The sequence below is a fragment of the Bubalus bubalis genome, chromosome 10, assembly GCF_019923935.1.
Source record: "Bubalus bubalis isolate 160015118507 breed Murrah chromosome 10, NDDB_SH_1, whole genome shotgun sequence".
Lineage (NCBI taxonomy): Eukaryota > Metazoa > Chordata > Mammalia > Artiodactyla > Bovidae > Bubalus > Bubalus bubalis.
This window is the reverse complement of record NC_059166.1, coordinates 103842956-103863720: the sequence shown is the minus strand read 5'-3', so window position 1 is coordinate 103863720 and position 20765 is coordinate 103842956. Positions and strand designations below refer to the sequence as shown.

Sequence of the window (20765 nt, the reverse complement as noted above, 5' to 3'; positions counted from 1 at the left end):
TGAAATATCTTATGGTCAGCAATACGTGAACTGTGAACTTCTAGATGTTCAAGCTGGTTTTAGAAAAGGCAGAGGAACCAGAGATCAAATTGCCAACATCCTCTGGATCATGGAAAAAGCAAGAGAGTTCCAGAAAAATATCTATTTCTGCTTTATTGACTATGCCAAAGCCTTTGACTGTGTGGATCACAATAAACTGTGGAAAATTCTGAAAGAGATGGGAATACCAGACCACCTGACCTGCCTCTTGATAAACCTATATACAGGTCAGGAAGCAACAGTTAAAACTGTACAAGAAACGACAGACTGGTTCCAAATAGGAAAAAGAGTACGTCAAGGCTGTGTATTGTCACCCTGCTTATTTAACTTATATGCAGAGTACATCATGAGAAACGCTGGGCTGGAAGAAGCACAAGCTGAAATCAAGATTGTCGGCTGCTGCTGCTAAGTTGTTTCAGTCATGTCTGACTCTGTGTGACCCCAGAGATGGCAGCCCACCAGGCTCCACCGTCTCTGGGATTCTCCAGGCAAGAACATGGGAGTGGGTTGCCATTTTCTTCTTCAATGCATGAAAGTGAAAAGTGAAAGTGAAGTCGCTTAGTCGTCTCTGACTCCTAGCTACCCCCATGGACTGCAGCCTACCAGGCTCCTCCATCCATGGGATTTGTCAGGCAAGAGTACTGGAATGGGTTGCCATTGCATTCTCTGATAAGATTGCTGGGAGAAATATCAATAACCTCATTTATGCAGATGACACCACCCTTATGGCAGAAAGTGAAGAGGAACTAAAAAGCCTCTTGATGAAAGAGAAAGAGGAGAGTGAAAAAGTTGGCTTAAAGCTCAACATTCAGAAAACTAAGATCATGGCATCCAGTCCCATCACTTCAGGGGAAATAGACGGGGAAACAGTGTCTCACTTTATTTTTGGGGGCTCCAAAATCACTGCAGATGGTGATTGCAGCCATGAAATTAAAAGACGCTTACTCCTTGGAAGGAAAGTTATGACCAACCTAGACAGCATATTCAAAAGCAGACATTACTTTGCCAACAAAGATCCATCTAGTTAAGGCTATGGTTTTTTCAGTACTCATGTAGGGGTGTGAGTTGGATTGTGAAGAAGGCTGAGCGCTGAAGAATTGATGCTTTTGAAGTGTGGTGTTGGAGAAGACTCTTGAGAGTCCCTTGGACTGCAAGGAGATCCAACCAGTCCATTCTAAAGGAGATCAGTCCTGGATGCTCTTTGGAAGGAGTGATGCTAAAGCTGAAACTCCAGTACTTTGGCCACCTCATGCCAAGAATTGATTCATTGGAAACGACTGTGATGCTGGGAGGGATTGGGGGCAGGAGGAGAAGGGGACGACAGAGGATGAGATGGCTGGATGGCATCACTGACTTGATGGACGTGAGTTTGAGTGAACTCCAGGAGTTGGTGATGGACAAGGAGGCCTGGCATACAGCGGTTCACGTGGTCGCAAAGAGTCGGACATGACTGAGCGACTGAACTGACTGAACTGAGTGAGTGAGTGAATGAGTGAAGTCGCTCAGTCGTGTCCGACTCTTTGCGACCCCATGGACTGTAGCCTACAAGGCTCCTCCCTCCATGGGATTCTCCAGGCAAGAGTACTGGAGTGGGTTGCCATTTCCTTCTCCAGGGGATCTTCCCAACCCAGGGATCGAACCTGGGTCTCCTGCATTCCAGGCAGACGCTTTTAACCTCTGAGCCACCAGGGAAGTCCTGACTGAACTGAACTGAGCCCTAAAAGAGTCTTCCTTTTTATTAAACCACTAGTAAAGTTCCCTAAATTTCTAAGTGGGAAAACTCTGTGTTATAGACTATATAGTCCTTCACATTATAAAATAATTTTCTGTCTCACATGATCTGTGGCATTTTGCAATATTTATGACATTCCAGTATACTATGACATTTTCCCCCAATTGCCTGTTTGTGTCTGTTAGGATACAGTCTGATTTTGTATTAGGCCAAAAAAAAAAAAAACTTCTCCCTTTGAAAAAATTTCTTCAAAAATCTGTCTGGTTTCATTCACAATTTGCTTTAATACCTCTCTAGCCTAGACTCTTGGAGAAGGCAATGACAACCCACTCCAGTACTCTTGCCTGGAAAATTCCATGCATGGAGGAGCCTGGTAGGCTGTAGTCCATGGGGTCTCTAGTAGTTGGACATGACTAAGTGACTTCACTTTCACTTTTCACTTTCATGCATTGGAGAAGGAAATGGCAATCCAGTTCAGTGTTCTTGCCTGGAGAATCCCAGGGATTTGAGAGCCCAGTGGGCTGCCGTCTATGGGGTCACACAGAGTCGGACAGACTGAAGCGACTTAGCAGCAGCAGCAGCAGCCTAGACTCTAGAATCTCAATATTTCTCCTGACAAATATTTTCCTGTAGTTTACCTTACCTTTCTTTTAATTTTTATTTTTCCCCACTCACTGTACTTGTTGTAGTTGTTTAAAAATAACAAGTCCTGTAAATAAAACCACTTAGTCATTTATTATTTAAATGAGCATTTGGCACTTCAGTTCAGTTCAATCACTCAGTCATGTCCAACTCTGCGACCCCATGAACTGCAGCACGCCAGGCCTCCCTGTCCATCACCAACTCCTGGAGTCCACCCAAACCCATGTCCATCGAGTCGATGATGCCATCCAACCATCTCATCCTCTGTCGTCCCCTTCTCCTCCTGCCCTCAATCTTTCCCAGCATCAGGGTCTTTTCAAATGAGTCAGCTCTTCGAATTAGGTGGCCAAAGTATTGGAGTGCTTCAACATCAGTCCTTCCAATGAACACCCAGGACTGATCTCTTTTAGGATGGCCTGGCTGGATCTCCTTGCAGTCCAAGGAGACTTCTCCAACACCACAGTTCAAAAACATCAATTCTTCTGCACTCATCTTTATTTATAGTCCAACTCTCACATCCATACTTGACCAATGGAAAAACCATAGCCTTGACTAGACAGACCTTTGTTGCCAAAAAGTAATGTCTCTACTTTTTAATATGCTGTCTAGGTTGGTCATAACTTTCCTTCCAAGAAGTAAGCGTCTTTTAATTTCATGGCTGCAGTCACCATCTGAAGTGATCTTGGAGCCCAAAAAATAAAGTCAGCCACTATTTCCACTGTTTTCCCATCTATCTGCCATGAAGTGATGGGACCAGATGCCATGATCTTAGTTTTCTGAATGTTGAGGTTTAAGCCAACTTTTTCACTCTCCTCTTTCATTTTCATCAAAAGGCTCTTTAGTTCTTCACTTTCTGCCATAAGGGTGGTGTCATCTGCATATCTGAGGTTATTGACATTTCTCCTAGCAATCTTGATTCCAGCTTGTGCTTCTTCCAGCATTTCTCATGATGTACTCTGCATATAAGTTAAATAAGCAGGGTGACAATATACAGCCTTGACATACTCCTTTTCCTATTTGGAACCAGTCTGTTGTTCCACATACAGTTCTGTCACTTTACCTATTCTACAAATCTTTTTATCTCAATTTGAAATAATTCTGTTTTTTTAATACAAAAGATTCCATATCACAAATAATTAAGATATTTATTTTTAAAAACATATTTACATAATGCAATCCCCAACCTCTCTGTGGGAACATTCACAATCTGGGCTTCTCTATTTAGAAGCACAAAGTTTATGGAATTAAGGCCTTAAAGCTTTAATTAAACTCCATATTGGAGGATAAAAACACTGTTTCGATCCCTGGTCTGGGAAGATTTCAAATGTCATGGGCAACTAAGCCTGTGCACCATGACTACCGAGCCTGTGTTCTGGAGCCCATGAACCAAAAATAAATAAATATTTTTTAAAGAAACAAGTTAGTGTCATATACACAGTGCTTGCTTTAACTGCAACTAGCATTCAATTCTGAACAAAATTTGGAAGAAAGGAATTTAGAATCAGAGTAATACTTTATATAATTAATAAAATTAAAAGTAGAACTTGTTGCACTAATTATCTTTGGTCTACATGGACTTCAGCTATTTTTATCATTTATATTTGACTTACTAATACAAAGCATACTAAGAAATCTATAAAATAGCAAAAAAGTCAAAAACCAAAAACCTTCTATTTCAAGAGATTCTCTTTTAAAAGTCTCCTTTGGTTGGAATTACCAGTATATTTGGAAGTATATTTGGTGATTCAATCCCTGCCCTGACCAACCTTCAGTTGAAATATCAGGCCAACTGCTTTGATGTTGCTGACAATAGATGCTCAAACAAGTAAGCAGACATTTTCTTCATTTCTTAGCCATCACATATTAAAAATAGCTTACACTTGTAAATGTGAACTTCAATTAGCTACTGAATTGTAGGTTACCTGCTTGGCTAAATCTTCCAAAATTAGCTGCACTAGAATTGTCAGTCACTTTGAATAACTTGTGTAATCTTTGTTTTCCAATGCCACTACATATGTATTTATCAAGATTTCCTACACAGGAAACTGCTTGTGTATGTATGTGTGAAAGTGTGTGTATGTTTGGTTTTGTCTCACTTTTTGAGGCCCTCTGGACTGTAGCCTGCCAGCCTCCACTGTCCATGGAATTTTCCAGACAAGAATAATGGAGTGGTTGCAATTTCCTCTTCCAAAGAAACTATGTAGTAACATCTTATTAGGTCAATTACACGGCCTTCTTTCTTCTTGGTATGTGACATAAAGGAGTAGGTGCAGGGATCACATGGATGAATTTAAAATATTAGTGCTATGACCTCTATGACTGTAGTACAAAAATATTGTTGGATCTATCACCAGGATCATCAGTCAGTCAGTCAGTTCAGTCTCTCAGTCGTATCCAGCTCTATGTGACCCCATGGACTGCAGCATGCAAGGCCTCCCTGTCCACAACAACTCCCAGAGTTCACTCAAACTCATGACCATTGAGTCGATGATGCCGCCCAACCATCTCACCCTCTGCGGTCCCCTTCTCCTCAATCTTTCCCAGCATCAGGGTCTTTTCCAATGAGTCAGGTCTTTGCATCAGGTGGCCAAAGTATTGGAGCTTCAGCATCAGTCTTTCCAATGAAAATTCAGGACTGATTTCCTTTAGGATTGACTGGATGTGCCTCCTTGCAGTTTAAGCAGTATCATAACATCTAATAAATCTCCACTCTACCAACCCTTAGTTGACTGCACTCATATTCAGGGTATGACAAATAATAAGCCTAACTGGCTAAATGCAAAAATATGTATAGTATAATGTTGTGCATTTTGTATAGTGTATTGTTAACTGTGTTTTCATATCAATATATGTAGAGATATATAAGACTAAAAAGCATATCTTATCAGCCATAATTTGGGTTAGGGTCATTGGAAAATATGTTCATATAATTTTTCATGATTTCAAGAAGTATAGGCTCTGTATGGTCTTCCCAAGTGGTGCTAGTGGCAACAAACTCTCTTGTCAATGCAGGAGACATAAGTGAAGTGAAGTGAAAGTCGCTCAGTTGTGTCTGACTCTTTATGACCCCATGGATTATACAGTCCATGGAATTCTCCAGGCCAGAATACTGGAGTGGGTAACCTTGAAGAGGGGTTTAATTCCTGGGTCGGAAGATCCCCTGAAGGATGGCATGGCAACCCTCTCCAGTATTATTGCCTGGAGAATCCCCTGGCCAGAGGAGCCTGGCAGGCTACAGTCCATGGGGTCGCAAAGAGTCCAACACAACTGAAGCGACTTAGCATGCACGAACACAGCCTCTGTATAGAGGTGAATTATTTTTTAAAACATCAGCAATAGGTCAATGACAGAAGAAATCATACTGTAAATTACAGAAGAGGAAGTTTCCTTTAGTTATTTTGTTTGTAGCTCATGACAATAAACTCTGTAAGAATTCTTCAGGGTTTGAGTCCCCAGGGTTAGGTGGTAAGATATAAAACAAATGAAAATACCATCATGAAGTATAATAGGTCTATCTATTACTCAAGGGTGTTTTCATTCTCCTTCTGCAATTTCATGACTGTTGCAAAAAGGACAGATGATATTTCTTGCTATCTTTATTAACTATATTTTGTAGGAATCATCAGCTTTCTGATGAAAGGACTGGAAACATTTAAACCAAACTTTCAATTTTGATACTCAACATGTATGCAGCATATTAGTGTTAGCAAGGAATCCATCATAAAAATACACCAAAGATATCTGGCGTTTGGTGAGTTGATTCAACCTAGGATCATCCTTTCACTCTGATCTGAGGGATATGGAATTCAGACGGTTTTTGTCAGAGGAAACCTACGTGAGCTGAAAACAGCAATATACAGGCTAAATTCCACTTTTATTAGTCCCAGGACCATCGCACATGTGCAGAAATTTACTATTATATTTTTCTTTATGTATTAAAAGTGTTTAATCTTTCCCAGGTTAATTCTGCTGTTATCAGGTGACTGCCATAATCCAACCAATGATTTGTTTAGTTCTTTTTTTTTTTTTTTTTTTCTGATTTCCTTCTATGTAGCCTGTGTTTTCATAGAATTATATTCTATCTTGGGGATATTTAATGCTCTAAGCATCACATTCATTTAGGAATCATTTATGTATAATACTACTATTGATAAATACTATTCTTTCTTATTTTCCAGGTAAAGAAACTAAAGTTCTAAAGGATAAAACTAATTTCCCATAATCAAATTCACTTAAGTTGTAAAGACTTCAACTTGACACTTCAGAACATTCCTGGGTATACACTGACCACACTACCCTCACTAGCTTAGGTTGAGCTATCTTCAGTTTCTTTCACTCCACCTTCTCAAGTTACACTGCTCAATTTTAATTCTTCTTTATTTTTATTTTTTAAATCAAGAGCCATGGTACTGAATGAAGGAAATCAGAGCTCTGTGAGCATGTTCATCCTCTTGGGCTTCTCAGGATACCCCCGCCTCCAGGCACCCCTTTTCTTGGTGTTCTTGACCATTTACACAGTCACTCTGGTGGGGAACCTTGGCATAATTGTGGTCATAAGGACCAGTCCCAAACTCCACACACCCATATTTTTTTCTCAGCCATCTATCCTTTTTGGATATTTGCTCTTCCAGCATATTTACACCCAAACTCCTAGGTATCTTGGTTGTGGAAGACAGAGTTATCTCTTTCAAAGGATGCATGGCACAGTTTTTCTTTGGCTGTGCATTTGTGATTACGGAGATGTCCATGCTAGCAGTGATGGCCTATGACCTGTTTGTGGCTGTTTGTAACCTCCTGCTCTACACAACTGCTATGTCTCCTAAGCTCTGCAGCCTCCTGGTTGCTGGGACTTACACGTGGGGTGGAATGTGTTCCTTGACAATCACATGTTCTCTTTTGGAGCTGTCTTTCTGCGGTTCTAATGTCATACATCACTTTGGCTGTGAGTATTCTGCCATCATCTCTGCTTCCTGTTCTGACACCCATTTCAGTCAACTGACGTGTTTCATCATTTCTACACTCAATGAGGTGTGTAGCCTCCTGATTATCCTCACCTCCTATGCTTTCATAGTTGTCACAATCATCAAGATGCCTTCAGCTGGTGGACTCCGAAAAGCCTTCTCCACCTGTGCCTCCCATCTGACCGCCATCACCATTTTCCATGGGACTGTCCTGTTCCTTTATTGTGTACCCAACTCCAAAAGCTCATGGCTCCTCGTCAAAGTAGCCACTGTGTTTTTTACTGTCATGATTCCTATGCTGAACCCTCTTATCTATAGCCTTAGGAATAAAGATGTGAAAAAGACAGTCAGGAGTTTGACAACCATGAAACTGCTTTCTCCCTCAGTATAATTCAGAAGTCCAATGGGACTGAAAAACCACTTGAATTAAAGACAAGCTGTGTATTAACCAAATAAATATGCTTGTGTTCATATTATGCCTAATAATTTTCATATATATTTCTGATGCCAGTTTATCTTTATTATAAGTAAATATATGATTATGTTTCAAATAAATTGTATGTTGTATTTTACAATTTTTTTTGATGGTCAGATGAGCTACAATTACTTCTCAGTTAATAGAGAAATAATACATTATGTAAGTCAGAGTGATGAAAAGGGATATATAGTTAGAGACTCATTCCTTATGCTACAGTTTATATTGTGATTTGTAACAATGCTGCAAACACAGATGATAACTGTGTTTAGCGTCAGGGTTAAGGTTAGGGTTAGGGTTAGTGTTAGGGTTAGGGTTAAATTTGCACTTAGGTTCTCATAACTAATTCTTCTGATTCAGTTTTATAAAATGAAACTTTTAGCTCTTCTCAAAACTTTATTTTACACCAAGTAAAATGAGGACTTTTGAGTTAGCCTTATAAAAATATTACCTGATTTTAAGCAAGAAGATCCTGAAAATAATACCTAGCCTATGTAGGCATCACTCATTTTTTGAATACCAGTATAATATGGTTCAATCAAAGGTGTTTAATTGAATACTGAGAAAAAGTTAAATGTATTTCTAGGGATATATGATGATTACTCAGTGATAAAGCCCAAGTTAAGAACTGCTCTATTTTCTTTTCTTCTGACAAATACTTGTTTATGTCTCAGGTTTGTACTCATAATCCAAAGGAAAAGAAATGCTCTTCGTCAATAATGAAGTATGAAAAAATTATAATGAGATTAACAGAGATACTTCTGAGTAACTGGACCTAATCATGAATCTACCTCATTCAGTTTAATAAGTCTTTCTTATATTCCTTTGAAGTACCTGCCATTACCACATATTCTTAATTATGGTAACTTTGAAGTAAATCTCACTATCCATTAGAACAACTTCTGACATCTTTTCTTCCGTGTAATTGGATCCTGTTTATCCTCGACCATTTCATTTTCATACAAACTTCAGTATTTATTATGTTCATTCTTTTAAAGCCTGAGACTATTAGGGGCTCTAAAATTTACATCGCTTGTTCTTTAGCTCTGCATGTTCAAGCACTCTTTGCTGTAGCCATGCCTTCTCTGCTTCATTCATCTATGCTCCTTCATAATCATTACACATTTCTGAAATTATGATGAGATCATATTAGCTGGTTTTTATGTTACCATTGTTTTAATTTATTCATTTTTATTTTTGGCTGTGCTGCGCAGCATGTGAGATCCTAGTTTCTCAACCAGGGATCAAGTCCGTGCTCCCTGCAGTGGAAGCAAAGAATCTTAACCCCTGTAACCCAGGGAAATCCCACCATTGTTTTTACTAATCTGGCTTTGCCATTTTATTTATTTCTCATTATCATTACTATGATTGATTTGGTTTCTGAAGGAAGAGAGAGACAACAAAGGCATGTTATGTATTGAGTTTGACATATTGAGTTAAAAACAATCCAAATTTTATCTCTTTCTTTACTGATTAGTGGAAAAAATTGGCATTGATAAAATTCTACAGGCATGGCAAATAATAAGATATTGTGAAGAATCTATATTAAGAAATTACAAATCTTAATGAAATAAACACATTCCTTGAAAAAGCAGCATTCAATCTTATACAATAAAAATAGAAAATATAAGTAAAATCTGATCTATTAGTGTAATGGATGTCTGTGTGTGCTCAGCTGTGTCTGACTCTTTGTGACCCCATGGATCTTAGGCTGCCAGGCTTCTCTGTCCATGGGATTTTCCTGGCAAGAATACTGGAGTGGGTAGTCATGCCCTTCTCCAGAAAATTTCCCTGACCCGGGATCAAACTCCTGTCTCATACATCTTCTGTATTGCAGGTGGATTCTTTACCACTGAGTCACTGGGGAAGCCCAAAGTAATGGAATTTGTTTAGAAAAATTTCCACACAAAGAAATCCTATGCCCTGTTTATTATGTTGGCGAATTTCTCCAAACACTTAAGAAATATTGTCAATCATGCACAAATGTTTCTAGTGAATAGATTAAGAAAGAATATGTAATTGTGCATTATATTCACTTAGTCAGAATTTAACAATCAGTTCAAAGAAAGCTATTATGAGAAATAAATTTATAGATCAATTTGTCTCATGAGGTTAGTTAATGAATATTCAAGACAAAATATTAACACATTGGATTTTATTCCAGAAACTGAAAAGTGATTTAATAGTCATGAATTAATAATCATAAACCAACATATTAAAATAAAAGGGAAGATACATAGTTCATGCAAATTACAGTTCTAGAAAAATAATTTGGTTAAATACAAAACTTATTCCACTCTGAATGGTTGATTTTTCTCAACTCACATTTAATAAAATTGTTATTAGCTACAAGAAACTTTAAGTAATCCTAATATTAGCTATTGAAATTACTGTGATTAATTTTAAAATTTTTTGGCTGTAATACTATGCATATATCTAAATTAACATCTCTCAAGAATGTACAAATCCAAAAGAAGTTCCCTAGAGTTTTAATTGAAAAGTTCATACTTCTTAGACGGCTGTGACAAATGTTTCTAGCATCCATGTCTTGAGTAGAAATTAACCTCTTCCTGATAAGAGTATGAGTTTCTCTGGGGACTCAGATGGTAAAGAATCCACCTGCAATGCATGAGACCAGGGTTCTACCTGTAGGTTGGGAAGATCCCCCGGAGATGGAATGGTCAGCTATTCCAGTAGTCTTGCATGGAGAATTCCATGGACAGAGGAGCTTGGTGGAATACAGTCCATGGGGTCTCAAAGAGTCAGACGACTGACTGACTAACATTATCACTTTCTTGTTAGAATATAGAATGTCAAAAATAGGTTATCATTGTGAAAAATATGACCTGTTGACCAGTATGATGAATACCAGAAATGACTTTCTTTTGGTGTAATGAAGGTATTCAGGGGTTACAACTTAGCTATCAATAGTTTCTTGATAATCCTTATGCTTGCAGGAGACCTGTGTTCAATCCCTGGGTCAGGAAGATCCCCTGGAGAAGGAAATGGTAGCCCACTTCAGTATTTTTGCCTGGAGAACTGCATGGACAGAGGACCCTGGCAGGCTACAGTCCATGGGATTGCAAAGAGCGGACACCACTGAGAGACAACACACACACACATACGTGTTTGCATGAATAAGTCTTGCAAATTACACTTTTAAATAGTCATTTCTATTTGCTCACCATTAGAACACAATGATGCAATTGATATTTTTATATATACTCATTTATGCAACACTACTGCGTTCTGTTATTATTTTCTCATATTTTCATTGTAGATTCCTTAGGACTTTCTATATACAGAATCTAGCTGGCAAATAAAGACAGTTTTACTTTCTACTTTTCAGTAATTATAATTTTCTTTCCTTATTCAACAAAAATCTAAAATAAGATGTTAATTAAAAGTGGTTAAGGACATTATTTTCTTGGCTGTTATACACAGAGTTAGGAGAAAATCAAGTTATTTTACTTTATGTAGGATTTTTTCCTATTTTCTGTTTCTACACTAGACATAATATTAGCTAGAGGTATTTTTGTAGATGATCTTTATCAGGTTGAAGGAATTTTCTTATATATCTTGTTTACTGTTATACAGGTAATCATTTTATTTTCTTTCCATCTGAGTCATTGTTTATTTTCCTATCATATACTGTGATATTTTATTTTCTAATATTTCATTCAGTATTTCTGTGATGAAGTACATTAGTTATCTTGATCTATGTTTTTTGTTTGTTTACAACATCTTTGTCTGGTGTTGGTGTTGATGGTTGTTGATTAGTTACTAAGTCATATCTGACTCTTTTGCAACCCCATGGGCAGTAGCCGGCCAATCTCCTCTATCCATAGGATTCTCCAGGCAAGAATACTGGAGTGGATTGCCATTTCCTTCTCCAGGGGATCTTCCCGATACAGGGATAGAACACATGTCCTCTGCCTGCAGATATATTCTTTACCTCTGAACCACCAGGGAAACCCATGAAACACCAGAGATGTCCAAAAATTCAGAAAGCGATCCGAAATATTGGTGGTGGCTCCTCCTCACCGTAGGGGACACCCACACGCTTTCTTTCCTGGTGTGCCTCTCTGCCTTGCTTCGATCTTAACAGTTTCTCTGTGTGCTCTCCCACTTGTTTTGCTATGTCTCTAAAAATAAACTTCACACCTTCATTTACAATTTTTGCCTCCTTGAGAAATGCATTTTTTACTGGGGGACAAATATATATATATATATATATATACACACACACACACACACACATATACATACTTATGGCTGCCAGTAACCCGCATCTCAGCTATCAGTTTTTAAACTATGAAGTTATGATTCACACATTCTGAGCTAATTAATCATTTTCAGGTTTTGCACACTGCTGATTGAGTTGTCTTTGCCTCTTCAACCAAATCCTGAGCTCCTGAAGGTCAGGAAGCAGGCCAAAGAATTCTATCATTGTGCTTGCACAACGCTGGGTTCTAAATATTTGTAGCTGAAAATCAAATCCAGAAATCTTTGGTTTCTATCATAGAGGTTTTTTAGAACCTCTGTCAGAAGCACCTGGGAAATCAGTTGAACTCACGGATATTTGGCAGAGAAACCCAGGAATGGTCATTTTTAAACAAGTCTCTTTGAATATTCTTATGTACATGGATGTTTGGGAATTAGAGAGCTGTCACATACAAATAAACACAATCCTAAGTACATGTTTCACACAAGGTATAGGCAAGATAGTAACAACATCAAGTTTAAATAACATTTCCAGTTTTATTTCTTCCTCTAGCCCCTCCTCCCCTTCCTGTCTGAATCATCCTTCTGGAGCAACATTCTAATCAAGTCGTTCCTTCAACGGACACCTTCCCAGTTGTGAGACTATAAAACCCATGATCATAAACTTATCCTTTAAGAATCTTTGTGGCCCAGTTGCAATCAAATGACATAACTTTTTAACTAAGAGCACAAACTCTGGGGCCAGACTGACTGAATTCAAATCCCAATGCCTCCACTTTGAGTATGAGCTATATTAATGGGATGAAGAAAAAGTGTTGCATATATCTCTTATTGCTCTGTTTATTCAAATATCCATGCATGTTTTTTTTGTGTGTGCTGTTTATTACTTAAATGCTTGACAGAGTTTACCATTTAATAGTATGGGCCTGTGGAGAAGGCAATGGCACCCCACTCCAGTACTCTTGCCTGGAAAATCCCATAGATGGAGGAACCTGGAAGGCTGTAGTCCATGGTGTCACTGAGGGTTGGACAGGACTGAGCGACTTCACTTTCACTTTTCACTTTCATGCATTGGAGAAGGAAATGGCAACACACTCCAGTGTTCTTGCCTGGAGAATCTCAGGGACAGGGGAGCCTGGTGGGCTGCCATCTATGGGGTCACACAGAGTCGGACACGACTGAAGTGACTTAGCAGCAGCAGCAGCAGTATGGGACTGAGGTTCTCCTTGTAGGAAGATTTTTAACTGAAAATGCAATTTCATAAGAAGATAGAGGCTATTCATATTTTGCATTTCATCTTTGGTAAGTTTATTTGTATGGTTCAAATTATTTTTCTACATTAACTAGGTAGTCAAATTTTTTGGAAGAAAATTATACATAATACTCCCTAATTCTTTTTTCTACATTGACAGTATCTGTAATGAAGTCCCATTTTTTTCTTGAGTAGCAATTGTGTTATGATCTGTTATTTGTAATCAATTTATCTAACAGATGATTGATTTTATGTATCATTTTAAACATCAGAATTTTAGTTTTGCTCAATCACTTATTTCTATTTCACTGTACATTTTCTATTTTGTTGATCACCATTCTCATTTTTCCTCCTATTTATTGTGAGATTAAAAACGATGTTTGCCCAGCTCTCCAACAAATACTAAAGGATATTCTCTAGACAGGAAACACAAAAATGGTGTATAAATTCGAACCCAAAACAATAAAGTAAATGGCAACGGGGTCATACTTATCAGTAATTACCTTAAACGTAAATGGGTTGAATGCCCCAACCAAAAGACAAAGACTGGCTGAATGGATACAAAAACAAGACCCCTACATATGTTGTCTACAAGAGACCCACCTCAAAACAGGGGACACATACAGACTGAAAGTGAAGGGCTGGAAAAAGATTTTCCATGCAAATAGGGACCAAAAGAAAGCAGGAGTAGCAATACTCATATCAGATAAAATAGACTTTAAAACAAAGACTGTGAAAAGAGACAAAGATGGTCACTACATAACGATCAAAGGATCAATCCAAGAAGAAGATATAACAATTATAAACATATATGCACCCAACACGGGAGCACCGCAGTATGTAAGACAAACGCTAACAAGTATGAAAGAAGAAATTAACACTAACACAATAATAGTGGGAGACTTTAGTACCCCACACACACCTATGGATAGATCAACTAAACAGAAAATCAACAAGGAAACGCAAACTTTAAACGATACAATAGACCAGTTAGACCTAATTGATATCTATAGGACATTTCATCCCAAAACAATGAATTTCATCTTCTTCTCAAGCGCACATGGAACCTTCTCCAGGATAGATCACATCCTGGGCCATAAAGCTAACCTTGGTAAATTCAAAAAAATAGAAATCATTCCAAGAATCTTTTCTGACCACAATGCAGTAAGATTAGATCTCAATTACAGGAGAAAAACTATTAAAAAATCCAACATATGGAGGCTGAACAACGTGCTGCTGAATAACCAACAAATCACAGAAGAAATCAAAAAAGAAATCAAAATTTGCATAGAAATGAATGAAAATGAAAACACAACAACCCAAAACCTGTGGGACACGGTAAAAGCAGTCCTAAGGGGAAAGTTCATAGCAATACAGGCACACCTCAAGAAACAAGAAAAAAGTCAAATAAATAACCTAACTCTACACCTAAAGCAACTAGAAAAGGAAGAAATGAAGAACCCCAGGGTTAGTAGAAGGAAAGAAATCTTAAAACTTAGAGCAGAAATAAATGCAAAAGAAACAAAAGAGACCATAGCAAAAATCAATAAAACCAAAAGCTGCTTCTTTGAAAGTATAAATAAAATTGACAAACCATTAGCCAGACTCATCAAGAAACAAAGGGAGAAAAATCAAATCAATAAAATTAGAAATGAAAATGGAGAGATCACAACAGACAACACAGAAATACAAAGGATCATAAGAGACTACTATCAACAATTATATGCCAATAAAATGGACAACGTGGAAGAAATGGACAAATTCTTAGAAAAGTACAACTTTCCAAAACTCGACCAGGAAGAAATAGAAAATCTTAACAGACCCATCACAAGCACGGAAATTGAAACTGTAATCAAAAATCTTCCAGCAAACAAAAGCCCAGGTCCAGACGGCTTCACAGCTGAAGTCTACCAAAACTTTAGAGAAGAGCTAACACCTATCCTGCTCAAACTCTTCCAGAAAATTGCAGAGGATGGTAAACTTCCAAACTCATTCTATGAGGCCACCATCACCCTAATACCAAAACCTGACAAAGATCCCACAAAAAAAGAAAACTACAGGCCAATATCACTGATGAACATAGATGCAAAAATCCTTAACAAAATTCTAGCAATCAGAATCCAACAACACATTAAAAAGATCATACACCATGACCAAGTGGGCTTTATCCCAGGGATGCAAGGATTCTTCAATATCCGCAAATCAATCAATGTAATACACCACATTAACAAATTGACAAATAAAAACCATATGATTATCTCAATAGATGCAGAGAAAGCCTTTGACAAGATTCAACATCCATTTATGATCAAAACTCTCCAGAAAGCAGGAATAGAAGGATCATACCTCAACATAATACAAGCTATATATGACAAACCCACAGCAAACATTATCCTCAATGGTGAAAAATTGAAAGCATTTCCTCTAAAGTCAGGAACAAGACAAGGGTGCCCACTTTCACCATTACTATTCAAAATAGTTTTGGAAGTTTTGGCCACAGCAATCAGAACAGAAAAAGAAATAAAAGGAATCCAAATTGGAAAAGAAGAAGTAAAGCTCTCACTGTTTGCTGATGACATGATCCTCTACACAGAAAACCCTAAAGACTCCACCAGAAAATTACTAGAACTAATCAATGACTATAGTAAAGTTGCAGGATATAAAATCAACACCCAGAAATCCCTTGCATTCCTATACACTAATAATGAGAAAACAGAAAGAGAAATTAAGGAAACAATTCCATTCACCATTGCAACGGAAAGAATAAAATACTTAGGAATATATCTACCTAAAGAATCTAAAGACCTATATATAGAAAACTATAAAATACTGGTGAAAGAAATCAAAGAGGACACTAACAGATGGAGAAATATACCATGTTCATGGATTGGAAGAATCAATATAGTGAAGATGAGTATACTACCCAAAGCAATCTATAGATTCAATGCAATCCCTATCAAGCTACCAACAGCATTCTTCACAGAGCTAGAACAAATAATTTCACAATTTGTATGGAAAAACAAAAAACCTCGAATAGCCAAAGCGATCTTGAGAAAAAAGAATGGAACTGGAGGAATCAACCTACCTGACTTCAGGCTCTACTACAAAGCCACAGTTATCAAGACAGTATGGTACTGGCACAAAGACAGAAATATAGATCAATGGAACAAAATAGAAAGCCCAGAGATAAATCCACGCACATATGGACACCTTATCTTTGACAAAGGAGGCAAGAATATACAATGGATTAAAGACAATCTCTTTAACAAGTGGTGCTGGGAACTCTGGTCAACCACTTGTAAAAGAATGAAACTAGAACACTTTCTAACACCATACACAAAAATAAACTCAAAATGGATTAAAGATCTAAACGTAAGACCAGAAAGTATAAAAATCCTAGAGGAGAACATAGGCAAAACACTCTCTGACATACATCACAGCAGGATCCTCTATGACCCACCTCCCAGAATATTGGAAATAAAAGCAAAAATAAACAAATGGGACCTAATTAACCTTAAAAGCTTCTGCACATCAAAGGAAACTATTAGCAAGGTGAATAGACAGCCTTCAGAATGGGAGAAAATAATAGCAAATGAAGCAACTGACAAACAACTAATCTCGAGAATATACAAGTAACTCCTACAGCTCAACTCCAGAAAAATAAATGACCCAATCAAAAAATGGGCCAAAGAACTAAATAGACATTTCTCCAAAGAAGACATACAGATGGCTCACAAACACATGAAAAGATGCTCAACATCACTCATTATCAGAGAAATGCAAATCAAAACCACTATGAGGTACCATTTCACACCAGTCAGAATGGCTGCGATCCAAAAGTCTACAAGTAATAAATGCTGGAGAGGGTGTGGAGAAAAGGGAACCCTCTTACACTGTTGGTGGGAATGCAAACTAGTACAGCCACTGTGGAGAACAGTGTGGAGATTCCTTAAAAAACTGGAAATAGAACTGCCTTATGATCCAGCAATCCCACTGCTGGGCATACACACTGAGGAAACCAGAGGGAAAGAGACACATGTACCCCAGTGTTCATCGCAGCACTGTTTATAATAGCCAGGACATGGAAGCAACCTAGATGTCCATCAGCAGATGAATGGATAAGAAAGCTGTGGTACATATACACAATGGAGTATTATTCAGCCATTAAAAAGAATACATTTGAATCAGTTCTAATGAGGTGGATGAAACTGGAGCCTATTATACAGAGTGAAGTAAGCCAGAAAGAAAAACACCAATACAGTATACTAACGCATATATGGAATTTAGAAAGATGGTAACAATAACCCTGTGTACGAGACAGCAAAAGAGACACTGATGTATAGAACAGTCTTATGGACTCTGTGAGAGAGGGAGAGGGTGGGAAGATTTGGGAGAATGGCATTGAAACATGTAAAATATCATGTATGAAACGAGTTGCCAGTCCAGGTTCGATGCATGATACTGGATGCTTGGGGCTGGTGCACTGGGACGACCCAGAGGGATGGAATGGGGAGGGAGGAGGGAGGAGGGTTCAGGATGGGGAACACATGTATACCTGTGGCGGATTCATTTTGATATTTGGCAAAACTAATACAGTTATGTAAAGTTTAAAAATAAAATAAAATTAAAAAAAAATAAAAAAATAAAAACGATGTTTGCTTTTTTATCTTCTTAAGATGGAATCACAGATCATCAAATTTCTTCTCTTAAGTAAAACATTTATGCAAGTAGGTGGTATTTTAAATAGAATGAGGTATTAATAGAGAGAGTACAAAAATGTTGACCTCATGAGTGACAAGTAAAACTGTAAACTAGTCCTTAAGATTCCCTACCATTTGGTGTACACATATCTTCAACTAGCCATTCAATTGCACATTAATCTGGGAGCTGCTGGCAAATAATTTTAAATTATAACTAGTTTTAAATCAGTTGATCATAAGAAAAGAAGACTATCCTGATTGGTGGGTCTCATGTAATCTGATGATTTGTTAAAAATGCTTGAATCCCTTTTTAAAGAGATGCATGAATTATAAGAGGGTGTTGAAAGAGAGATTTGAAGTGTGAGAGTGACTTATGCAGAGAAAACAAAGCAGATACCTAGGAGTGGATTCTAGGAACTGTGAATAACCCCAAACAGATGTCAAGGAAACAAAACCCTATTCCTACAACTTCAAGGAACTGAATTATTCCAACAACATGAATGAGCTTGGAAGAGAACCAATTTCTAGATGAGAAACTTGATGGCACTTCGATCTCAGCCTTGCAATAACTTGAATAGAGGGACCAGGTGTATTGTGCCTAACTTTGGGCATACAAAATTGTGAATTCATAAATGAGTGTTTTTCAAGCCACTAATTCTGCAGCAGTTTATTATGATGAAACAGACCATTCATATACCACATAATTGATAGGTTTTATCAATTGCATTATCAAAAAATGTATATTCAACAAGTTTTAATAAAACAGGGAAATATTGGGATACAATAATAACTGCAAATGCCATAATATATTTCTATTCAGTGTGATATTGAATGTGATTTTTACAAAATGTAGATGTTCAAATAAGAAAACTTAGAGGAAAGACTGAAATAAACATAACACAGAAACAATACTATGCTTGGTCTATTGAACAGTAATTGTGATTTTCTTTCTGAATTTTGAAATTCATGTCTTCCATGATAAATATAAATATAAACAGGCTGATTGCCAGGGTTATTTTTCTAAGATGAGAAGATAAACATGCTCAGGCTTCCTATATGGGTTAATGATTTAAAATAAATTATACTCTAAATGAGGAGTACGGAATTTTCTTTAAATTGCCTTGTTTGTAGCTCATAGAAAACACCCCAATCACAATTGCCTGGGGTGTGAATCCGCAAAGTCACTCAGGTAGACATAAATATACAGCATGGTCCCTGAGTTGAGTTCACAATATGGCTCACCCTCGGGAGTGTCTCTATTTTTTAATGAGAAAAAAACATAATTTTCTTAATGACTTTACTTAAATATACTTTGGAAGAGGTTACAATACTCTTAGTACAAGCTAAAACAATTTTCATTAAATGTAAGTATTTTTGTTAAATACTTTTCAAGATTCTTATTTAAATTAAAGAAGTCTTCAGTAAGTCAGTCTATAAAGACTACATGGCTTCTGGTGAGTTGCTTAAATTAAGTGATTTACTTTAATTCTGATGTGGTAAACTCTGAAATTAACAATATTTTTGGCAGAGTAACACCTATGCAACCCTAGTAGCAATGAAATGGTATTCATTTCATTCATTTCAGGGGAAGAACACAAGATATTGAACTTATTTTTTATATCTTTAAGATTCATGGGATGCATTTGGTTTTGAACTTTGCTTATGTAGCTGAATGATGTCCTTGGTGGACATTCAAGTAGTAGTATTTGTTTTCAATTAAAAATAAAAAAACATGGAAATATTAAAAATAAATATATAAAACTGTAGAGAGATATGCCAGACTTTGCATTAATTTTTTTGAGTTTAAAATCATGCAGGTGAAAGCAAGTTGGAGCAGTACAGCAAACTTGAGTTCTGAATTAAACCCCAAAGTAGTCTGAAATATATTGCCTGGTATTTGATATTAAAAGGTAATAATGCTTTTATATACCAAAAAGTGTGTATTTTGTGCACAAAAATCAAAATTGCTGCACTCAGTAAAACAAAAGAAGTAGCTATCAATCAGTCTAGATAATGCAGTGATACTGTGCCTGCTAAGATGCTTCAGTCCTTTCTGACTCTTTATAAACAACCCTATGGACTGTAGCCCGCCAGGCTCCTCTGTCCATGGGATTCTCCAAGCAAGAATACGAGAGTGGTTGCCATACACTCCTCCAGGGGATTTTCCCAACCCAGGGATAGAACCCGTGTTTCTTATGTCTGCTGCATTGGTAGTTTAGTTCTTTTAGAGATCACAGAAATCCAGACAGAAGAATTCAGATTGCAGGTAAATTGTATGCAGATGATTTTGAATATGGGTAAGCATTTGAGCATGATTTTAAATTAAGATTGAATGAAATTAGCCCTGAAGGATGGCTGTAGGTAGGCTAAATAAAGACAGCTGCTAAATAGATGTGTGGTGAAAAGTGAAAGTGAAATCGCTCAGTCGTGTCCGACTCTTTGCTATCCCATGGACTGTAGCCTACCAGGCTCTTCCCCCCATGGGATTCTCCAGGCAAGAGTACTGGAGTTGGTTGCCATTTCCTTCTCCAGGGAATCTTCCCGAACCAGGGATCTAACCCGGGTCTCCCGAAATCCAGGCAGACGCTTTAATCTCTGAGCCACCAGATGTGTTCAGTTCAGTTTACTTCAGTTCAGTCCCTCAGTCACTCTTTGAGACCCCATGAATCTCAGCACGCCAGGCCTCCCTGTCCATCACCATCTTCTGGAGTTCACTCAGACTCACGTCCATCAAGTCAGT

The 20765-nt window shown here is 37.6% G+C and overlaps 1 non-coding gene and 1 pseudogene across 1 annotated transcript; one reads left to right on the top strand and one right to left on the bottom strand.

Moving 5' to 3' along the window:
* Window positions 1–1658: 1658 nt before the first annotated feature.
* TRNAS-GGA lies at window positions 1659–1731 on the bottom strand. The gene has a single exon. It is a non-coding gene; the product is annotated as a tRNA-Ser (tRNA).
* A 4822-nt stretch (window positions 1732–6553) lies between these two features.
* LOC112587657 lies at window positions 6554–7799 on the top strand (annotated as a pseudogene).
* Window positions 7800–20765: the final 12966 nt, after the last annotated feature.